The 24,079-nt window shown below is 35.6% G+C and overlaps 1 long non-coding RNA gene across 2 annotated transcripts; it reads right to left on the bottom strand.

Annotated features, from left to right (window-relative positions):
• Positions 1-15,499: 15,499 nt before the first annotated feature.
• LOC116421625 lies at positions 15,500-23,529 on the bottom strand. 2 transcript variants are annotated; one of them, XR_004232100.1, is made up of 2 exons: positions 19,381-23,529; positions 15,500-17,750 (listed from the first exon to the last, which is right to left on the bottom strand). It is a non-coding gene; the product is annotated as an uncharacterized LOC116421625 (long non-coding RNA). The 2 variants fall into 2 exon arrangements; XR_004232101.1 differs by having other exon boundaries at positions 15,500-17,735.
• Positions 23,530-24,079: the final 550 nt, after the last annotated feature.

Below are 24,079 nucleotides of genomic sequence, written 5' to 3'. Positions count from 1 at the left end.
TATTAGCAACCCATCACCCTGCAAGGATTTGCTCTAAAGTGTGAACCAAAAAGCACTGTATCAATTCTATTGAGTCAACACCAGGACCCTGACATCACCCTTGAGTTTTCACTTTGTTTCAAGTTGAGTTGACACTAGGAGTCCAACACACTCAAGTATTAAAAACCAGAATACTATTAGCAAAAGAGATAAAGCTATGTGGGCCAAGGGAGAATCCAGGTAGGGAAAGAGAATCAGAGACAGAGGGAGAGAGAAAGGGGGGGAAGGAAGGAGGGAGGGGAGAGGGAGGGGAGGGGGGAGAGAGAGAGAGAGAGAGAGAAAGGAGGAGAGAGAAAGGAGGAGAGAGGGAAGGAGAAATGGATATATAGACATAGAGACAGAGGGACAATGGGAAGACGACATACAAATATAAAACTAGGATAGAGAGAAGAGAGGGAGTTAGAGGGAAGGAAAAAGAAGGCTAAGAAAGGAGAGAGAAAAAGAAAGCCAAATAAAGAGGTGGGTATGGCCCAGCTAGATATTGAGCTTTTTAGTCTGAGTCTCAGCAATCTGAGTCTGACTTTCTCCCACAGAGCAGCAGAGAAACCCAATGATGAGAAACAGATAAAATTCTCTTATCAGTTATCTGAATTGAACATTTCCTGAAGATCTCCCAGTAGTTTCTATTTTGGGGAATACAGGGTTGCCAAGAGAGTGAAAGGAAATTGTACAAGACTAGCTGAGATCAGCATTACTTGTAAATGAATAAAGTCCCTGACACTAAGAGTAAGGGTGAAAGTCTGATTCAAATCATAGTAACAAATACAGAGTCTAGAGAGTGTTGAAAAGCACATGCTTTTTAAATTATCTAAAAACATTAACTGTACTGGCAGTACTCTAAATGTGACATTTTTATGTAATGTTATATTCTCACTCTAAATAAAACTGGACAACTTTATGCCCTCTGGAACTCATAGGTTCAAAGTATTTTACTCAGGGGAGATGGAGGTCAATACAAGACCTAGGAAGAGACCAATCAAGGCTGGATGGGGTAGAAGCTAAAATTGAAGGTGTAGCTAAAAAGAAAATTCTTCTAAGGAAGAAAAAGCAAGTATCAAAGATTATTTCTTTGGTCAACTCACCTTAAAATTCTTATATCAACTTAAAGACCAACAAGGTGATAATTGCAAGAATTCTGGCCAAGGTAAGCTAAATTCATACAAGACTGAATAATGATCAAGAAATCCAACAAGAAATACATACAATGACTTATTCCACTTTGGAAATGAAAAAAAGTCAGCCAGATACTCATGAGCATTAGGTAAGGGGATTGCCAACAAAGCCAGTACAGTACAAAGTAGCATACTCCCAGAATCATCAGCAACTGGCAAAATGTAGGTGGATTCTGTAAGGCAGCAAGATGTTCTTCCTATCCACCCCCCAAAAAAGAACCACTAAGGTCAAAAATCTCTGTAATGGGAACCCTGGGAGTGCTAAGGAATGGTCACAGGCATAGCCAGCAGTCAGCTGGTGCTACAGTGAACAAACTGAGATAGCCCAGGCCCTGACACTCTGACATCTGTAGTACTCTGTCCTGGGACACTACACAAAACCCTTAAAATGTAGCTCTGCGAGCCTCAAGATCAAGAAAGACTAATCCCAGGAAGGCAACCCAAGGAATCAAGGAGGATCAACTACTTTATCCAAAATCACAGCAATGGGTAATACTAGGTCCTAGCATAAAGTCCCAATTCATAAACTAAAAGCTGAAGAGACAAATCTTAAAACTGCACTAAAACTTTTGGCATACCCTATAGAGCACAAATTTATAGTAGATAATACCAAAGGTTGGGATTTGGCAACGGATAAATGGCAATAGCACAAAAGGGGCAAGGATTTGATTCTAGAAGACAGTAGGATGGAGTTGAAATGATAAAGACCACAAAGGGAAAAGTATAGATAGTGCTATGGTGCAGAAAACTAAAAGGTTGAGATTAGAGGTCAGAGTAAAAATGAAAAACAAGGTTAGGGGTTGTAAGGTTTAGGGAAAGATGAAAGATAAAAGATTATCATCAGATAAAGGAATTTGGGAAGCTCATGAACTTGGAAATGTGATACTTGTGGGTGATGGCAATATCAAGGGTAAAACTCTATGTGCAGTTGAGGTGGAAGGAGGTGGCCAAGAGGACCAAGGAATTTGAAGAACTGAATGATCCAGATAATTGAGTGTCAACATATATATCATCCCCTAGTATAAAAGGCTGCAGTTGGAATGTTAAGTCTGAGCCAGGCTTCCCTAATGAGGCTCCCATTAGGGAAAGAAGAAATATAAATTCATAATGGCCCCCAAATTCTTAAAAGTGTGATAAATTTGGATTGAATGAAGCGCAGTAGAGGAGAGACATTAAGAGTCTGAAAGAGATGATAGGAAACAATAATGAATATTGTGACTTCCACCAACCAGTGTCAGAGTAATGAGGGGAAAGCATAATCATTACTGGAAAAGGTGGCTAGAAATGTGATGTTACTAAGTAGATTGCCAGATCTTAGTGAGGAGCAATGAAGGAGGCCTTAAAGTGAATAAAGAGGCTGGAAAATGAATGGCTAGAATGTAGGGCTGACATGGGACTCCCTAAGAAAATTCTGGAACAAAGTTATTAGAAGGAAGGTGGACTAGTTCCAGGGCTGAAGTCTCCTTGGGAAACCCTTGATACAAGGCTATTTCAGAGGTGTACCAAAAGACTACACAAAATCCAAAAAATAAGAGTGAAGACAGTAGGCATATTATGAACCTCGCTCTAAATTAGACAAAAGTATTGAACATAACTTATGTTCTATTTTTTTTTCGTCTTTGGACTTCTGTTCTAATATTTCTTATCTTTCATAATCATTTAGTTCTATGTGATCCAGTCTTTTTTGGGATGTCAGGTACATGGGCAAGGTTTTCTGCCTTTCATTCAAAATTTTCCTCCAGAACTTTCATTCTTTTTTTTTTTTTTAATCTCTTGCTTCATTTCCAAGTACTTTTTTTTTAGTTTTTATGGTTAAGCAATTTACTTCTGAGTTTCCTTTGGTACTTGGGAAATTAGTCTCATCTGAGTTTCTCTTGGGTATCTCTTAAACTATAGTATTTCTAGCAATAGTAGGCCTATACTTCTTATCAGAGAAAGAGGAAAAGGATTCATATGTAGAAAATTATTTATAGCACTTCGTTTTGTAGTGGCAAAGAACAGGAAGCAAAAGGAGGTGCCCATCGACTGGAACAAACCATAATAAAAAAATATTTTGTTGTTCAGTCGTGTCTAACCCTTTCATGATTTCACTTAAAGAGTTTTCTTGATAAAGATGCTGAAGCAGTTTTCCATTTCCTTCTGCAGTTCATTTTACACATGAGGAAACTAAGGCAAACAGTGTTAAGGGACTTTCCCAGTTCACACAGCTAGTCTGAGGCCAGATTTGAACTCAAATCTTCCTGACTCCAGTATACTATCCACCGCACGACCTAGGTGCCCATTGTGATTTGTAGTATTCTTTTGCTGTGGCAACAGCAAACGGGAAGTAAAGAGGGTGCTCATCAAATAGAGAATGATTCAATTATGATATATGAATATAACATAATATTATGGTACTCACTCTTAAGCAAAAATGAAAAAGCATGGCTTCAGAGAATACTGTGAAGGCTCGAATGAACTGATACAGAGGAAAATGAGCAGATAAAAGAGAACAATTTATACAACACTATAAAGATAAGAAACTTTTAAAAAACTTGATAACACTAATCAATGCAATGATCAATAATTTTAGAGGACTGGAAATGAAGAATGCCATACTGTAGATAGAGAGATAAAGAACTCAAGATGTAAAGTTTACTTTTTTTTTTTTGAAATAGCCTATATAGGCAATTGTTCTGCTTGATAATGCGTAATTATTACAAGGAATTTTTCTTTTTTATCCCCCTCTTCTAATACTAGGGGAGATGAAGAAAGAAAATACACGCTAGGTAGCTGGAAAAAAGTTAATCAGAGCAAAAATAAAATATAAAATACAAACATACATAAATGTCAAGATATGTTTGTGGAAAAGACAGTCAATTATTATCATTATTATTATTATTAATTCAATAATTTCTTCTGTTTGGTTTGGAATTTTGTGACAGGGACCTGGCTCTGTCCCCTTTCATATTCCTGAATAGCATGGTCAAGCTATTTGGTTTCTGGTGCTCTTGTCACTGGAATCTACTTTTCCAAGTATGCAGCACAGCCAGCCTTCAGGGTCTTCCAAGATGGGCAAAGTCCTTTGGGATTCCAAAGCATTCCCCTATCCCTTTTTCTCCCTTATTCCCTAAGACATTGCAGATATCTCATGCCCTCACCCTCCAGAGAATCTCAAAACTACAAGGTTTTAGGCCTTTCAAATTAAGTTTCCCTAGTGAGACTCCTTTCTCAGTACCCATAGCATTGTCTTTTCATGAAGCCCTGAACTAGACTGGAAAGCTTACTGTTCTTTTTAGGCTTCAATGAACATTTTTCAATGTGGTACTATTTTCATATCTTCATAAGGGAATACTTATGAAAGAGTAAGGCTACTCTAACCTTTCGTATCACCATTTCTAAGCAAAAATTTCATATTAATACTTTTTACCTTGACAGTAATAATTTTATTAATCCTTCAAACAGTGGAGCAATTAATAAGAAAATGATCTTATTCTATATCTGATTCTTACCAACAGTGAGAAACTAATAGTTTATATAAAAATGAGTGAATTCTGAGAAAAAATGATCACTCCTTTAGAGAGTATGCAATAGAGGGGAAGATTTCCTCACTTATGTCAGATTAGTTGATATGCACCAGAGATTTTGGTAAAGCACATTTTCAATGGTTCAGAGAGAGGATAGGTAGAATCATACTGTTTAAAATGTTAAGGGAGAGTCAGCTCAGGAGGGATGAAAGATGCTCAAGAATAAATTTCTGTGAATTTTACACAAGGAAACAATTCCAACTGCAAGGAATTACATTTTTCTTGCTGTTTCTCGAAAGCATAACCAAAGATGAGAATTGCTGCTTAAGGAAGTCTTTGTTAAACAGAATTTATGAAGATAATTCTATTTTTGATACAGTGACTAATGATAAGTTAGGGCAGTGAGATGGCATAGTGGATACAGCACTGAATTTGCATTCATTAAAGTCTGATCTTGAATCCTGGTTCAGATTCTTGACTAATGGCTATGACCCTGGGCAAGTCACTTAAACTGGTCAAGCTCACTTTTATCATCTATCTTCAAGAGGAGGAGAGATGACTTAATAAAGCACGTTACAATAGGGATTCCTCTTGGATATGAGTGAAACTAGATGGTTGCTGAAATCCCTTTGAACTCTCAAATTTTGTAAAAAAAAAAAAAAAAAAAAAAAAAGCCAAATCGTAACCAAATCAATGAAGTAATATTTTTGTGAGAAACAGGGTGTTCTGTTTTTCATTGTGAGACTTTATTAAGCTATTCTTTGTAAAGGTATTTTACTGTAATAGCATTTATTTGAAGAGAGCTTTCTGAAGGCTGAATGAAACCTTTTATCAGTTTTGACTAGGCATGTCAAAACAGGATTATCCCTATAAATCAAATCTACTAAAGACTTCCTTGGGCATCAACTGTCTTTAGTTATACTTTTGACAAACAGAAGAAATATAGTTATCACTTCCTTGCAGTTGGAAAGAGCAAAATATCCCTCTGGGAACTGTGAATACAATTCTCCATTTTCTTTTCTACACAAACTTCTCTATTAGTGAAGATTTATCACTGCATTTATATGAATAAGTTGGAATGGCATCCAAATTCTAGCCAGGATATACTTTTATTTGCTTTCAAAAGCACAAATTTATTTCTTTCAGAGGCTTCTAAGGACATCCAAGGTGAAATTAAGCTCAATAACATTCAGTAACTCTGCAGTCTTGTTATTGAAAGATTTCCTTTAGGCCAATCTTCACTGTTGAGTAACAAATTCCTCCCACTCTCCTTTCCTTGTTATTAAAGTCAAAAATGATCATTATTAAATGTTAAAGTCAGTACAATGTGTGTGTGTATATATATATATATATATCAGCTGGAATTTTAATTATAGACTTGAGACACAAACATCCAATCTAATCTATTCCCTAATTCAGGACTTTCTTTTACATCTTCAAGTGCCCATCTTTGTAAGCTATAAGAGCAATATAGTCACAACTTTATGAAGCAACCCAGCTCTGCTATAAAGTTCTTTATGCTGGGAGCCAAAAAACTGCCTTCTGTAATCCAACTTTTCATATTTATCTTAGTCTATTCTTTTTTCTAGATATCTAAAGTTAATAATCCTATCCTTGCCTAAAAGTGATTTAATGATCAAAAACTCCATTCCTTTAAGAAGCTAACAATGTTGGTTTTGGCAAATAATTTATTAAGGGAGTGATTACAGTCAATATGCAACGATAGACAAAGCTAGCATGGTGAAGCAGAACTAGATTTGAGCTAGATCAAATCAGGCTTCAACCCTCAGTTCTGCTATTTAGCTATATATCCTTGAAGGAGTCACTTCAATTCTCTGGGGATCAGTTTCCCTATCTGTGAAATGAGATGTTGGATTAGATGACCTTCAAACTCTGATTTTCTACGGTTTTATGATTTAAGGATAAACAAGATGATACTCTTTTGGATTACAGATGCTGAGAAAAATGTCATAAAAGCTATTAGCAAAGAGGAATAATAGGTCCTATAGGAGACCAGGTTAAGTTTAGACACTTTCTTGAGGAAGCATAAGCCACTGGAAAATGGAAAAAAGATTAAGAAAAGCAAAGCATAAAGGGCAACTAGATGGCAAGTGGATAAAGCACCAACCCTGGAGTCAGGAGGACCTGAGGTCAAAATCCAGTCACAGACACTTGACACTAGCTGTGTAACCTTGGACAAGTACTTAACCCCAATGGACAAGTACTTAACCCCAATTGTCCCCCAAACAAACAAACAAAAATACCCCATAAAACTTTCGCAGATTACTTTTGTTTCCCTTTAGGCTTCTTGAACATTTTTTAGTTTGGTGTCTTTTTTATATCTTGATTAGATGGGAGCCTTTCTTGTCACCATTTTGGATCTGAGAGTTCAACAAATCATATCCTCTTGCAGAGAAGGAAAACAAGGCCCAATAACCACCCCTATACCTCTACCTTCCCCTTATACTGACATTGTAAACCAAAATTTTTTGCTCTTCTCTTTCTCAATCTATTCAATCTTACAGATAGCTCTGTTTGTTCCTTTGTTTTTTAGTTAAAAAGAGATTGATAGTCCATCTCTTGTCTAAAAACATGCCTATGAGTTCTTTATTTACAATTTGTGAACTACAAGGTTCCTTCCAATATTAAAGTTCTGACTCAATCAACAGACATGTACTGAGCACTTATGTTGTGCCACCTTGGCAGACACAAATGCAACTTTGGTCTTCCTCTTCCTTCTGTGACCACCCCTTCTCTGTCCCCTCCCTCTCCCAAAAATTATCTTGTATTTTACACATAACTATATGTACTTTTTCTCCTCTAATAAAATATAAGTTCTTTGAAGACAGGGACTTTCCCAGTACCTGCCATGTATTAGTTATTTTAAAATGCTTTTTGTGTATACACTTTGTGAACAAATTTTCTCAGAACCCCAATAAATTAAGGTTCAATAAATTCTGCCATTTTAAAAACGTATTTGCATTTCATTTACTGAACAGCTTTTTTAACTTTTTCAATTTTTTTTTTCCAATAAGAAAGTTAAAAATCCTATGTTGAATGCTATGAACTAAAGACTTAAAGGGGTTCAAACCATTCATTTTACAGATAGGAAAACAGGACAAAATAGGATAAACCTCTGCCATCACATGATAAACATTTTAATAGATCAATTTATCAGTTTGGTAAATCAACAAGTGGAATATAGTGTGCTAAATGTTTTAGGAAACAAAGTGTCTCAGTCACATTTTGAAATAAGTGCTATTCAGCTGAAGGCTTCCAAATTTGGGGTATTTTTTTTTAATGAAGGATTTAAGAAAAGGCCAAGATAAAAATTGTCTATTATGAATAAAGGACTTATCTGTGCCAATACAGAAAAGATCCACATTGATGTAATAGCCAGAAGCATAGGCAAATTTTTATTCAATGAGAGTGGTACTGTTTACAATCCTTTCCTGTTTTCTGATGGATTCTACCTCACTATGGAGTGTACTTTGCTTTTAATTTTATAAGCTGAATGTCCTAGGAACTTTATGCTTCAATTTACCTTCATTTCTATCAAGATAATTTCCTGAGATAGAGTTCAATATTTCTCCTACACATTTCATTTATTAAAACCTTACTATTACATGTAACACCACATATCAAGATCTAAATGGGTTCATGATTTAAACATAAAGAGTGATATTATAAGCAAATTAGAAGAACATAGGATAGTTTACCTCTCAGATTTGTGGAAGAGGAATTTATGTCCAAAGAAAAACTGGAATTCATAACTGAACACCAGATAGATAATTTTGATATTAAGTTAAAAACTAATGCAGTTTTTGATTTCCTCCACAAGCTAATTGTACAATATTTCAGAGTCTGATTCTTTTTGTACAGCAAAATAACGGTTTGGTCATGTATACTTATTGTGTATCTAATTTATATTTTAATATATTTAACATCTACTGATCATCCTGCCATCTGGGGGAGGGCGTGGGGGGTAAGAGGTGAAAAATTGGAACAAGAGGTTTGGCAATTGTTAATGCTGTAAAGTTACCCATACATATAACCTGTAAATAAAAGGCTATTAAAAAAAAAAAAAAAAAAAAAACTAATGCAGACAAAATCAGAAGGGAAGCATTAAGTTAGGAAATCATTTTTACATTTAAGGGTTCTGATAAAGGCCTCATTTCTAAAATATATAATTGACTCAAATTTATAAGAATTCAAGCCATTCTCCAATTGATAAATGGGTCAAAGGATATGAATAGACAATTTTCAGATTATAACCATTTCTAATCATATGAGAAGGTGCTCTAAGTCACTATTGACCCGAGAAATGCAAATTAAGACAACTCTGACATACCACTACACACCTCTCAGATTGACTTAAGATGACAGGAAAAGATTATGACAAATGCTGGAGGGGATGCCAGAAAAGTGGGACACTGATGTTGGTGGAACTGTGAATGGATCCAACCATTGTGGAAAGCAATTTGGAACTATGCTCAAAAAGTCATCCAACTGTGACTTTGACTCAGCAGTGTTTCTACTAGGCTTATATCCCAAAGAGATCTTAAAGGAGAGAAAGGGATCCACATGAGCAAAAATGTTTGTGATAGCCCTCTTTGTAGTGGCAAGAAACTGGAAACTGAATGGATGCCCATCAACTGGAGAATGGCTGAGTAAATTATGGTATATGAAAGTTATGGAATATTATTGCTCTATAAGAAATGATCAGCAGGATGATTTCAGAGAGGCCTGGAGAGACTTACATGCAACATCAATATTATATGATGATCAATTCTGATGAACGTGACTTTCTGAAAATGAGATGATTGATGCCAGTTCCAATGGTCTTGTGATGAAGAGAGCCTTCTACACCCAGAGAGAGAACTGTAGGAACTGAATGTGGATCACAACCTAACATTCTCACTCTTTCATTGTTCTCTTGCATTTTGTTTTCTTACTCATTTACTTTTTTGATTTTTTTTTGTACAGAAAGAGAATTATATAAACATGTTTATACATATTGGATTTAACATATATTTTAACATGTTTAACATATATTGGATTTCTTGCCATCTAGGGGAGGCAGTAGAAAATCTGAAACACAAAGCTATGCAAGGGTCAATGTTGTCAAATTATTTACTACTTAGCAGGCATTATTTTAAGGTTCCAGAGACATAAAGACATAAATGAAAAAATCCCTGACCTCAAGAAGTCTACATTCTATGAGTATACACATAAAAGTAAATATAAAATACAAAGGATAAGAGCTCAAGCCTATGATTTCCTTGTTATAAGGTACTTCAAGTTGAGGGAAGTACCCTCTACTAATGGAGGTTGCCACCACCTCTGCATCTTGCAGTCCTAAGAGTTGCCTAAAGTAGTGATATCAAACAAATAGAAACTGATCCCCATAGTTGCATATTTACTTAGAAAACTACAAATTAGCATTATTGTATGTTGACTGTATTTTCAATTATCTTGTTAAATATTTTCCAGTTAAATTGAATCTGTTTGAGCCCACATAGTGTGTGGTCCTCCGACACCTCCAGTCTTCCACATTGGGAAGTTAAGTGATTCAGTGCAGAGGCAGCAAATTAGAGGTACCCCTAGAAATCATGTCCTGACTTCAAGGCCAGATCATCAGTCACTACTGTATGCTATAGAGAATCGGATAAGCCCCCAATTTTAAGAGGCAGGGCAAAAGAGGGAATGAATTTCAGGGATGGGAGAGCTGCTGTGCAAAGGCAGAGGCGGGTGATGGAATGGAGCATTAGGGAAAAGCAAGCATGCCAGTTAGGCCAGAGCAGAGACTGCGTGAGGTAAAGTAATGAGCAATAAAAGCCTGGAAAAGTAGGCTAGAGAACAAATGTGAATAGCTTGCAAGATGAAACAGAAGACTGTATTTTATCCAAGAGACAACAGGGAGTTTCTTGAACAGAGGAATGACATAATTACACCTGTGCATGAAGAATGAATTTCAAGTTGTGCTGAGGATGCATAAGGAGACTGAAGATAGAGAGACCAGTATAGACAGAAAGTGGTAAGGGTCTGAACTAGGGTGTTTCTAATGTGAGTGAAGAGGAAATGAGCACAAAGGATGATGTAAAGGATGATGTAGAGGTGAAATTAGCAGAATTTGTCAATTGATTGGATATGAAAAGTTAAGGCAACTTAAACTTTTGAACACAGTTGATTGAAAGAATGATGATGCCCTCAAAAAGAAACACATTAGCAGGAAGGATGGGCTTTGGTGGAAAGATAGTAAGTTGTATTTTAGATATGGTAAATGTAAGCTATCTATGAATAACTAATTCAAAATACCCTATAAATAATTGGTGATGTGAGACTAAACTTGGCAAAGAGAGCTAAGAGTGGAGAGAGACAGAAAACAGGGTATAAAAATAGTTTGTTTAATGGAAGCTGATGAATTCATCCAAGAGAGAATATAGAAAAAGCCTTGTGGCTTTCCCATTTAGGGAAAGATATATACCAAATAACTCTAAAAAGGAAACTTGAGAAGGACCCAAACATCATAGGTGTTCAATGCATGCCTGTTAATTGAGTCAGAACTTTATTACTTGAAAGAATCTTAGAGATCACAAGTCGTAAATTAACAACTCATTGGTATCATTACTGATTTTTTTTTTAACTAAAAGGATCCCAAACTATCTATAAAAGTAAATGGATTAATAGATTTGTGACAGAAAATACCATTCATATTCACAAAGTACTATGGGGACTGAATGTGGATCAAAATATTTTCAGCTTTATGTTTTTTCCCTTTTGATCTGGTATTTCTTACACAGCACAACAAATGTAGAATTGTTTAGAAGAATTGCATATGTTTAACCTATATCAGATTGCTTGCTGTCTTGAGGATGGGAGAGAAGGGAGAAAAATTTGGAACACAAGGTTTTGTAAAGGTGAATGTTGAAAACTATCTTTGCAAGTATTTGGGGGGAAAAAAGTGAATGGAGAAATAGAAAGGAAAAAATAGGAAAACCAAGGAAGAGTTTTTGTCATGGAGAGATAGAGAAATGCATCCAATTCAAAAGGGTGTTTAACAACGTAAAAAACAGGTCAAGAACCTTTTTATGCCTCCTTTCATCTTCAAAGCTAACCCTGTATTCTGAGCCCTCATTAATCCCATATATTCTATGACATCTTCAGTCTCTCCCTTTATCCAACTCTTTTGCCTACAAACATGTTCACCTATACCAAAACTACTGATCAAATATTCTATTCACTACAGCTAACAATTCTTCAATTCTCTTCCACAGGTAAACAAACTTCTAGGAATATTGTACTCTTTAATGTTTCCACATTTTCCATGCAACACTAGCCTAGCACTTAAATGCCATATCCAATTAGGTTTTCAAAATTCTCATTTTCTTTGATATATGAAGCATCTGACACAATTGTTAATTCCTCAAGATACTCCCCCTCCCCCCCCCCATTTTGCCTCCTTATAGTATTGTATTCTCCTGATTCATTCCAACCCTGTGAATGTTTCTTAAGGATCTTCTTGTATCATCTTAATATAGGTATTTCCTAAAGCTTCCTCAGTGTCTATATTTCTAATCCATTCCCATTACTTCATTTATGACCTCTGCAGATGACTTCCAAATTCATGGTCACAATAACATTCATTAAGCAACTATGATGTATTACGCTGGGGGTTAAAAAAGTAAAAAAAAAAGACAGTCCTTGCTTTCAAGGAGCTCACAATCTAATGAGGAAGATAACACTCAAACCTAAGTTCAAGTAAAATACAGACAGAATGGGAGACAATTAACAAAGGAAAGGTATTATCTTTAATATTTATCTCCTATCCAATCTCTTTCATCTGAACTCAATAATAAGGATTTCCAAAATCTCCTACATTTATCCCACCAAGCACTGCAACCTGTCCAAAATTATACTCATCTTTCCTCCAAATTCTGCTCCTATAATTGTGGCTTCTCTCTTGGTGCTAATGGCAGTCATTCTCCTGATCATGTACATATGCAAGAAACTTCAGGCATCTCTGACCCTCTCTTTCCCAAATATCCTGTATCCAATTAGCTGCCAAGTCTTTTATTTTACCATAAATCATCTCTGTGATTTGTTCAAAAGATCTTATCTTTTGCATTTTATTGACCGTAGACTAGTCTCTTATTACCTGTACTACTATACTCAGTCTGCAATAGTCTAACCTCCTTTTCTAATTGCAATCTTACTTCACAGCTGCCTAATTTTCTTAAAAGCAATGCCAATTATCACTCTATTCCTCAAAAATTCTTAATATCCCACTTTCCACTCCACTTCTCACCCCCACACTCTTGTCAAGTAAAATCATCTCCTTAGCTTAGCATTTAAGACTTATACTCTAATTCACACATACCTTCTATAAGTCTTTTCTCCTGCTTCACACATTCACTCTTGCCAAACTGTCCTCTGTTCCAACATTTCCTGCATCTTTCTACCCTGTTCATAATATTTATTCCCTAAATCTGAAATACTCTACACTTGCCGTTTTTTCCACCTGCCAAAATCCTAGCCAATTCAAATTCCAATCCCTCCTGTCCTACAGTCTGCTATCACAATCTTCAGAACTGGATGGAATCACCTTTATAGCATGTTGGAAATGCACCGACAAGTACATTTTGAAGACTTTTTGTGATGGGGAACTCACTATCTTTCTAGATGGCCCGTTTCATTTTTTAGATAATCGTTAAAAGAAAAATTTTAATTTTTAAATCAAGGTGGAATCTAATTCTTTGCTACTTTCCCATAGCTAAAGCTCTATGATGCCAAGCAGAACACTATCTAGTGCCTTCTTTTCATGGCAATCCTTCAAACACTTGAAAAAAACCATTTTATCCCTTCAATTCAATAGGCATCTACATTAAGTGAATGGAATTAGATTAGGCAGAATATAAAGAATAAAATGAAAAAGTGTGTTTCCCTTCAAGAAGCTTTCATTTTACTGGTTTTTACATGTAAACAGAGAAATACATACAAGGTAATTTGATGGGAGAGCAAATACAATTAAGAGTTTATGCAGGGCCACCCTTAGGGTGAGCATCCAAACTGAGTCTAGAATGAAGCTAGAGAGGAACAAAGGAAAGAATGAAGGCTTTGAAATCAAAGGCTAGAGGAGAGAAGGGAATTTACAAAACAAAACCTGTTATTTCCATAGCAAAACAGACATATTCTCAAGTTCAAGGCAGGAATTCTCAGTGTCTTCAACTGATCAGTCAATCACTAGACCTCACCATTCTAGTAGCCCTCTTAAGAATATATACAGATTGGGGCAGCTAGGCCACAGTGCAGTGGATAGAGTACCAGCCCTGAAGTCAGGAGTACCCAAGTTCAAATTTGGCCTCAGACACTTAACACTTCCTAGCTGTGTGACCTTGGGCAAGTCATTAACCCCAATTGCCTCAGGGAAAAAAAAAAAGAATATACACAGATTGAACCAGATCAAAATGTAACTGGGAAATATTTAGCAAAACAAATACAATAAAGCATGTTAATCTGTAGTTTTTTAAGTCTACACACAGCAGGCAAGGAACTTTTATCTGAGTCTCTTGTTTCTATTTGAGATTGACATCACTGCTAAGGATCAATATACTTAGTAAAATGTGGCACACAGGCATTTATCCTAGACAAGAGTTTAACCCCTAGTATTAGTTCTCTTAACTACCATCTCAGATGATTTATTCTACCTTTCATATCCCACTCCCTTCTTTTTCTACATTTAGTTCTGTAATCATGCTTTCCCTATTCTGCACTTACACAGTTGACTCTTGGACACTACTTGTACCTCACACTTACTCTTATTAAATTTCATTTTATTAAGATTCAGTTCACTGTCACATCAAGGTTCTTGGTATCTTGCTTTTGTCATGTCAACTATTCAGACAAACTCTATTAACTACAAATATAATAAGCATGGTATCATCCAAGTGATTAATGAAAATATTGAAGATCAAAGATAACTATCTAGTTGATATCCACTACAGATAACTCTCTATGTTACTATCAACATATTAATAATTTTGGGTTTAGTCATCTAATGCAGTAAGTTGCTAGCAAAATTTCCAATGCAGCCAAACTAGATTAAATTTTAACTGGGGAATACTTAGCAAAAAATAAAAAAGTGAAATATCAATTTGCGGTTTTTTAAGAAAAATACAGAGCTGCAGAACTTTTTTTGAGTTTGAAACCACTCACTTGAACCCATTTTGAGTCTGTTGCCTAATCCACACCGCTCCATTTTGCCTACCATTATACTATGTATACTGACAGATTTCAGCAAATTATAAAACTAAGTAACTACCAGTGCTTCTGAGAAATACAAAATCCCAAACAAGTTCTGAGGAAAAAAGGATTATTATTTTTGGAGAGGTTTTTACTTGGGGTTAAGAAATTCTGTGGTAGCCTGTGTGTATTCTTAAACTCTAATTAGATCAATAATTGTAATAAATCACTTAGCCTCAAAAAAAGGAAACTAACCAGAGGGTAGTTGGAATCTCTGAGAATCCCGAGGTCTCCTTGGATTCTAATTTTATGATTTGGTATATTATTAACCAAACTTTTAGATAAATGTGTTAAATTTATCAACCTTATACAAAATCTTACCTAACATATGCAGATAGGATAGCACTATGATTTTAGGTGTGAACTCAAATCTAAACAGTTGAGATTTACAAGCAAAATCTTAAAAAAGTTTAAGAGGGCACTAAATTGGAATTCTCTGGGTAAAAGTTCAGTTCTCACTTTCAGAATTAATCTCTTGCCATGTAAACCAAACCCATCTCAATTTTTTTTTTTTTTTTTTTGGAAACCCTGGTTAAATCTAAAATGTTATCTACTGTGATGGATTAATTGCTCTAAATCACTCATTAAAGAGTCAGAACTCAAGAACTAATCAGAAAGTAGAATATCAAACATTTAAAATGTTTTCAAGAAGTATTTATTAATTATATTGCTATAATTTGTTAAATTTTCAAACAAATTGGATAATCCATGGATTTAGGGAATGGCAAAAACAAATTGTGAAATATAATGGAATACTTTTCTGTAGTAAAACAGTGAACATGAATATAGACATAGAAGAATACATAAGAACTAATATAAACTGAAGCAAAACAAGAAAAATAATGAGCAATTACTACAACAATGTAAGCTGAAATAATAAAACAACTGAAGGCAGTGAAATTATAATGAACGATCTGGGCCCCAAAGAATTAACTAATGACCAAAAAATTAATTTATTATTTACTATTACTAAATACTGTAAGTACTGGGAAAACAAAGAGAAAACAAAATCATTTCTATCTCAAGATCAAAATCTAACTAGGAGAATGGAGGGTAGGGATAACAAATATATAAGGTCAGCTGCAGAGGCAGATACCAGGCTTTCACTCCAGGAAATGCACCAAGTCAGATGACAGTACCCAAATCAACAAGTCTCAATTAAAGGACTGATTGACACCTGAGACTGTGTTGTATTCTAGGAAAATGTAAATTCAAAGAGGAGGGCGTGTCTTACTTTCCCTTATGGACCTACAGTACTTAGCACAATATTTATCAGATAAGCTTAACATCTAGTAAAGAGAAGTTCTAAACTAGCAAATCCTGTTATTTTCTCTTCCACTAGAAGGTCAATTAACCCAATCTTCAATCTGGTCTTCTTTTAAAAAATGATTTTAATATTATAAATAAGCGGAAAGGTCCTTTTATGGTTATATTTTGTAATCCTAAATCAAATGCTTTTTTGTCACCACCAAATAAAAATATCAGAGCCTTTTCTGAGTCTTTCTGTCCGTTAAACTACTATAAAAATACAGGTCTACACCCCAGAAAATTTTTAGTGACATACAACGTAGTAACAAAGGATACATTAAATAATTTCCATACAAACTATATCCCTTAAAGCAATTTATCACTGTAAAATAAAGGCAGAAAATATATGCTGCAAAAGATCAGTAGACAATTCAGTTCATACAAACATTTATTAAGTGCCTAATGTGAGCAAAGTATTAAACCAGCCAATGTGGAAGTTCCAAAATTTAGACAAGATATAGTCCCTGCCCTCATGGAGCTTACACTCTTAGTAAGCCATATAATACAACATGGTCTACTACACTCAAAACATTGGGGAGGGAGGAGGGGGAGAAGGGAGAGAAGGAAGTAACACAATTTAGATAAGATACTGTCCCTGTCGCCCAAGAATTTACTATTAGAAAAACAAAATCGTGACACAGATACAGTAGGGTTACAAAATAGTGTTACATTGTTTGAAGGTAAGTTTGTTACCAAACCATCAGAATGTAGTAAGTGCTATTTAAGCAGTTTCAAAAGGGAAGGAAGAGCATTCCAGGTATAAACAGTGTATGTTTGGGAAGTCACATCTTGACTCTTGTCAAATGTGTCTATTTCAAGTGTGCAAAGGAAAGAAATGAGAAACCCGAATATTAGGACATATAACCGCATAGTGGCTTGAACACCACTTCAAAATTTAAAACTTCACTAGTTGGAAATGGGAATCCAGTGAGATTTTTAAGAAAAGTAATCATAACTAAAACTGTCCATCAGATTACTTGAAAATGGTGTAAAGGATGGGTTAGAAGAAGGGGGGAGAGAAAATGAAGAGACATAAGGTACAAAAGTTATTTCAAAAGGCTAGACAGCTTGTATTATTGTGGGAGAAGGGGAAATTCAAGGAGGGACAGAAATGAGAGCTGTTGTGGAATCAAATAGGATCTGGCGACTATTTGAATGAATGTTAAGAGCCAAGTTTATAAACATTCTGGACAGAATGAATGGTGATGCCACCAACAGAAATAGTTCAATTTGAAGGAAGTGTAGATATAAGACAAGAAAAAAAAATTAAGCTTAGCTTTGGATATGATTAAACTGAGGTGCCAAAAGGACATTCAGGTGAAGAAAGAGGTCTTGTAGGCAGCTGAAGATGACTGGAACTCTGAACTGGAGATATGGTTTGAAAGGCATCTGCATGGTAGTTGAAGCCCTGGGAGTAAATGAACTTGTCAAAGGAAAGTAAGAAAAAGACATCAGATCAATTATCTTAGCCTATAGAAGTAGTACACATTCATATCCTCCTTGCTCTAACTTTACAACTTACCTTTTTCTTCTATGTAAGACTCCCTTTGTAACACAGAATATGAAAATACTTTCCACAAGACCCACAAGTCAAGATTATTTCATGACAGTATGTTAACTATGACAAGGTGATGACAGTGATCATCAAACATTATTTTCCCTTATTCAGAATAGGGAATAGTGAAATAATTTAAGGCCACATAGCCAAGAACAAGTATGGATATGGGCTTGGGATGCATTCTCAGCCAGCCAACATTTTGCATCAACAATTTGAGTATGTCCATACCAGGTATTAGTATCAGAAGAGGTAAATATTTTCAAAGGAAATTTTATCTCCCCCCTCCCCCTCAATTACAGCTATGTACTGAGAAAAAAATTTAAACTTTACTGAGTTTAATGCTCTCATTTTACAGTTGAGGAAATTGAGGCTAAGGAAGAATGCCTTTGTCAAGTGTGACAGAACCATAATTTGAATCCAAGTGACTATAGAAGAGTGGCTCAAAATTTTAGGGAGGGGAGAGGGAGAGGAATTGAGCTTGCCAAATTGAGTGGGTACAGAATACTGAAGGGAATTTGTTAAAATTTTAATAAAGGATTCAACTTTGAAAACTCAAGTTTAATTAACAGTACTTTTCTTTCTCACCTTTTAAAATCTCCCACAAGATCTAAACATAGGCTGTATTTGAATGTATTAATATCTTAATTTAAAATTTTAATGTGAATTCCTGGCCTTAGCCTCTTTGAAATCAAGAATTCTAAAACTTTACATTAAAGTTTCTACTTAAGAATAGGATCTGAATAAAAGTAATCACTGTACAAAAGCACATACTGCTTTTTCAGTAAGGCTAAGTATGTGTATGAGTTAGAAAAGATTCCCAAAACTCCAAAAAAAACCTGCATACTTAAAAAAAAAATTAGATTTAGTCTGATTGTATCACCTTTTATTTCCACATGTCTTCTGTTTACAATGAAGTTGATTAACCAGATAAGCACAAACCACACAAGTGAGCTACCCACCAAACTAGATAGCTACAGAAGAGAAATTCAGGATAAATCAAATGTAATTTCTTTCATTGTGTCTGGAAAAGAAAGCTGATATCCCTGTGACCTGTAATTCCTACTACCACAAACATATGGTATTAATGCTGCTGAATTAATGTTTAACAGGGATCATTAACTGTACTTTATTGGCTATAACAAAAAGAGTAAGGAACAACTGAGATGGTAAATTTAATTTTTAGTCATTGGTCTAAGAATATATTTGAAAAATGTATAAAGTTGAAAGAGATAAACATACATATAATACATAGGCCAATTATTATGATGTTGCTGACCTTTCATTTTTCAAAAAAGATAACTATTCATTGCTATACCAGGAATTATATTCATCATAATTAAAAAACGAGACTCCCTGATCAGAGAAGCTTACATTTTAAAGAATTCCAGTACCATGAAAGTGAGTGTGAATAGGAAGACTTTTCATTGTCTCCAAAACACTCTTAATTAAGGAAACAATTCAAGAAATCCAGTGGAATAGTGGAAATTTAATTTACCTTGTCTTTAGATGATGGGGAAAGGGTTGAATGCCACCTTGTCCTCTTAAAATTTCCAGATTTTTTTTTTAGTACAAACTTAGAAACTGCTGCTGTTGCAACCTCTTGTCTCTATTCTGAGAAGTATGGAGTAAAAGGACAAACTGAAGTACTCAAATGAAAAATGCAATGGGATATTTCTTATTGAAGTACATTTATGTAAACAGCAAGGCCAGAGGAGCTATATAAGATCTTACCTTCAAGTTCAATAAGCCTCATAACGTTAACCAAAAATGAGTACTGTTTCAATGAAAAGATAAAAATAAATATATATTTCTAAACTATTATGTAGCACTTTCATTACAGATCTATAGTAGGACCAGAGGTCAGCTACTCCAATGGCCTCAATGAATGCAAATAAAACTACATGAAAACTTTATTTTGTAAAAAGTTTATATGCCTATGAAGTAACTTTATGTGAAAATCTTATTTTTCTGAGTTTATTAATATATGATATGAGTTGACATTTTAGAACTTACTGTGGCAAGAGGCAATTTCTATATCCTGTCTATAAAAGAAAAGTTATCTCAAAAAATCCTGGAAAAACTCAGTCATTGTTGGTGTCAAATGACAAGCTATCAAATTTCCCATTATTTATGGCCATACAGGTTAGGACAGTGAACTTTTCTTGTTGAACTCTGTCCATAGCTCACTTCTGGACAAGGCACCTAGATAGCAAAACCAAAAAAATGCTGAACTTGGGAGACAGGAAGAATTGAGTTTAAGTCTCGTTTCAAATATTTGCTGTGGGATCCTTGTCATGTAACTTATGCTTAATCAGTCTCTTCAGTTTCCCTTCTATAAAATGAGTTACTAACACCTCATAGTGTTATAAGAATCAACTGAATAACATTTTTTGAAAACACTTTGCAACCTTACAATGCTATGTAAATGCTAGTTTTTTTTCAGTTATGAAAATTATCTTTCTTCCACATAGCTAATTAACTACCTACCATGAAGCTCAAAGACATCGATTAACACTGCTTCCATATTTATGAAGAACAATTTTGTCTTAGATGATGACTTGTTATACTTGGCAGAAAAATAATTTTTTATCTTCTTAATATTGCAGTCATAATCATAAATTTTACACTTTCATGCGACTGTTTTTTCCAAGGCACCCAAATGCGTGCCTGGTCTTTTCAAATTGGGTTCAAGAGCCTTAATCATAAAATGCTATTGCATCAGCATCACTTTATTATTCTTTTATTCAACCACTTGTACTTGCACCAGAAAGCTGCTTTGAACTCAACTTCAAACTATATTTTCTCAGACTTTTAAAAAATTGTTGACAGATATAAAGATTTACACATATACACTTACTTGTAAATCCTAAAGGATCTTTCTGGTCTTATGGAACTTACCTAACAAGTGATCCCAAAGACTTTATATAACTATAGACTTTTGAATTTCTATATTCCACCCCGAAAAATGGCAGCTATCTTACCTTTTTCACTGTCAATATTGTGAACATGAGCAAAAATATTAATGACAGAATCCTAACATATAAGGAGGATTGAAACATTTGGTAAGGCACTTTAAAACAACACAGACACAAAACATCTACTTTAACAGTAAAATGCAATATGACCAACAAGTTTCAGTGAATATATATAGTATGTGAATATTTTAAATATACTTCTCTAAAGTTGTTACCTGCCATGTCATTTGCCATTTTGGCTATTCTATCTTTCTGCTACATTTACTAGCTGAATTTATAGTTACTGCCTAGGAAAACACTTTTTTAATTAATGATTTTTAAATCAGAAAATGTTTTTTAAAAAAGGCATACTTCATAATTTAATTGATTAGCACATCAATGACCTAATTTACAATCGGCATTCTAAATTATTCCACTCAAGTCATACAAAATTAATGTTTACTTTGCAGACCATATACATTTATTTCATACAATAAGGATTTCCAAGATCTAGTACTTTTATGATATGCATTGTTTGCAAGAAATGGACCAAACTCAACCTTGTCTTTCTCATGCCTAAAAAGTTCCAGATAAGATAAGATGGTACAATGGACAAGAGCACTACATTTGGGAGTCAGGAATATCAGTTACTGGTTGTGAGATACCTGGGCAGATCACTTAACCAGATTATGCTTATTTTCTAAAAACAAAAAACCTCATACCTTGGGTTTTTTTTTTTTTAAGACAATACATATTATTTAGAAACCTTTTAAATGTTTTTATAAATGTTAACCATTAAGTGGCAAGCCAAGCTTTTCACTGATTTCACTAAAAATTAAGGTGCATAATGCAAATAATGTTGATTTCAGTCTTACTATATTTATTTGAATGAGAAATAGACCTGTTTCTTTGATACAACTTTGATGATTTAAATGTCATGACAGCACGGATACTCAAGGATCTTTCTACATTCCAAATGAAATTTCAGCAGTCAAGATAATCCAAGAAACCAAAATCAGAGAATTAGATTTAAAGCTACAAGGAATCTTTTCTTTTAAAAATGAGAATCAGAAGCACAGAAAAGCTGAGGGGGGATTTTAGATAAGGGGGATGAGATAAGTAGTAAATGACAGAGCCAAGAGTCAAATCCAGTTCTTTATTCCAAATCCGGTGCTCTGTCTGCAATAGCACATTATAACCTATAAATTTTATCCTAGAAGAGGTGGATGTCTCTCTTGTTGCTGTAGGCCTGTCTGACTTTTTTTTTTTTTTTTTTTTTTTTTTTTTTTTTTTTTTTTTTTTTTTTTTACCGTGTGGCTCTTTAGAGCCAATCAAATAGCAGTCAATTTGCAATTACTTTAAACTGTTCTTGGAGAAGTTTTTTTTTTTCTCTCTCTTCTGACATTCAAAAGTCCTCTTCCTTTCTAAAAGCCCTCTGAAAAAAACAAGATCATCATTAGGCAAAGTCTTTCCTTCAGATGTCTTGAACCACTCTGGAATTCTCTTGTATGTTAAATTTGTATCAGTTGTTTATGCTCATATTAGATATTACCCATGTCCTTGCTCAGGATGGTGACTCTGCAAAAAATAGGCACTTACCCAAGTGATCTTAAGGTCATTTAACCTCTTTGAGCCTCAGTTTCCTCATCTAAAAATTGAGGAAGCTGAGATAAACCAATCTCTAAATTCCCTATTCCCTTTCATTTCTTTGTGATTACTACCCTTATTAATATTTTTGCTCTCTCCTTTCAATTCATGCAATGAGCAACTACTGCATTCCCCCTTAGCAAAAGGCTGCTTGAACTGGGGTCACAAAACAATAAAACAACATAAGTGGTGCCAATCTTTTGGTGAACAGGCCGCTCCAAAATTGGGCTAATGCTTGAAGCCTTTCCAAATGGCCCCAAGCTATAATGGAAATATTAAGGCAGTTTTCAAGAACCCATTATCCTGCTTTACATACGGTTGCAAAAAAAGGGCATTTTAGTGGAAGATGTTTATAGTTGGGAACAAAAATAAAAGCATGACCAGAACTAGTTGATCAGTTTAATTCTCAATTTACAGATTTTAGAGTTGCAAAAGATGTTCTGTATTACGTAATATAAACTATTTTATATATATATGGAATCTGGTACAGATCGGTTAATACGCTAGCTCAAGGTCACATACTATTGAGGGAGAGTATGAATTCGAACCTAGCATCTGATTCCAAATCCAGCATTCTTTAATCCTCCATAACTGTTAAAATAGAGTTCCTGATTTTAAAAATCTCTTAACCATACATTCGTGTCCCCATTATCACAAAAATATTTGCAAGTCACTGGGGAGGGAATGAAATTCTACAGCTACCAAGCTGTTACAGAACGTAGTCTAAAATGTTTACGACAGTTTTTAGTGGCTTTCTTCTCACTCCGCCCTCCTCCCACCATGATTCAGCTGCTCTCAGCTCACTGCGGAAACCTAAGGCACCTACGAAGGATGTGAGGCTTTGTGAGCAGCCATAACCTGTATGGGTCCATCACCGCTGCTTCGGATTAAATCCTTATGTGGATTCCCTGCTGAGGGGAGCTGGGCAAGAATCAATTCAAAAGCTCAGCGAAGAACTCGGCTGGGCCCACAAAGTTACCGTCCTATAGCGAAGACAAACTTTTGCATATCTTTCCTTCCCCACTCTCCCTACCCCCTGTAACCCTCCCCCCTAAAAAAAAAGAGGCATCGATACCAGGGTGGGCGCTGCAGCCAGATCGAGCTCCCTGACGGCCTATCCCTGACGAATTCACGCTCTCATCTCACGGTGTCAGGTCCTCCAGCCGCGAAGCTACCTACTCGCCCCCTTTCATCTTCCCCAGGCCTTCCCGCTTCCCGCAGGAGACTGAGCTCCTGCCCCGAGAGCTCCATACCAAACCTTGCCCAGGCCTACTTCTCCAAATCAAAGGCAGCAGAGGAAGGAGTGGGGATGCGCGGCGAGCGGCGTTTCCATGACTAATGGCTGGGGAGAGAACGGGAATGCGGGCAGGCGAGCCGCTCAGCCCGCGGTGCAACGCCACCCCGGTAACCGAGCGCAGCCTGGGAATCCGAGGCTGCACAGACGCCGGCAGTTCCAACCGTTGGGGGGCGGGGGGAGAAGAGGGAGGAGACCGTGCGACAAAACGGAGGCGTCGTCGTCGACGGGATGACGTCACGCGCAGACGGGAGGCGGGGCGATCTCGTTCACCTCCCCCAATCCGAGTGGAGTTGGGA

The sequence above is a fragment of the Sarcophilus harrisii genome, chromosome 2 (genome assembly GCF_902635505.1).
Source record: "Sarcophilus harrisii chromosome 2, mSarHar1.11, whole genome shotgun sequence".
Lineage (NCBI taxonomy): Eukaryota > Metazoa > Chordata > Mammalia > Dasyuromorphia > Dasyuridae > Sarcophilus > Sarcophilus harrisii.
This window is presented reverse-complemented; position numbering and strand designations above follow the sequence as displayed.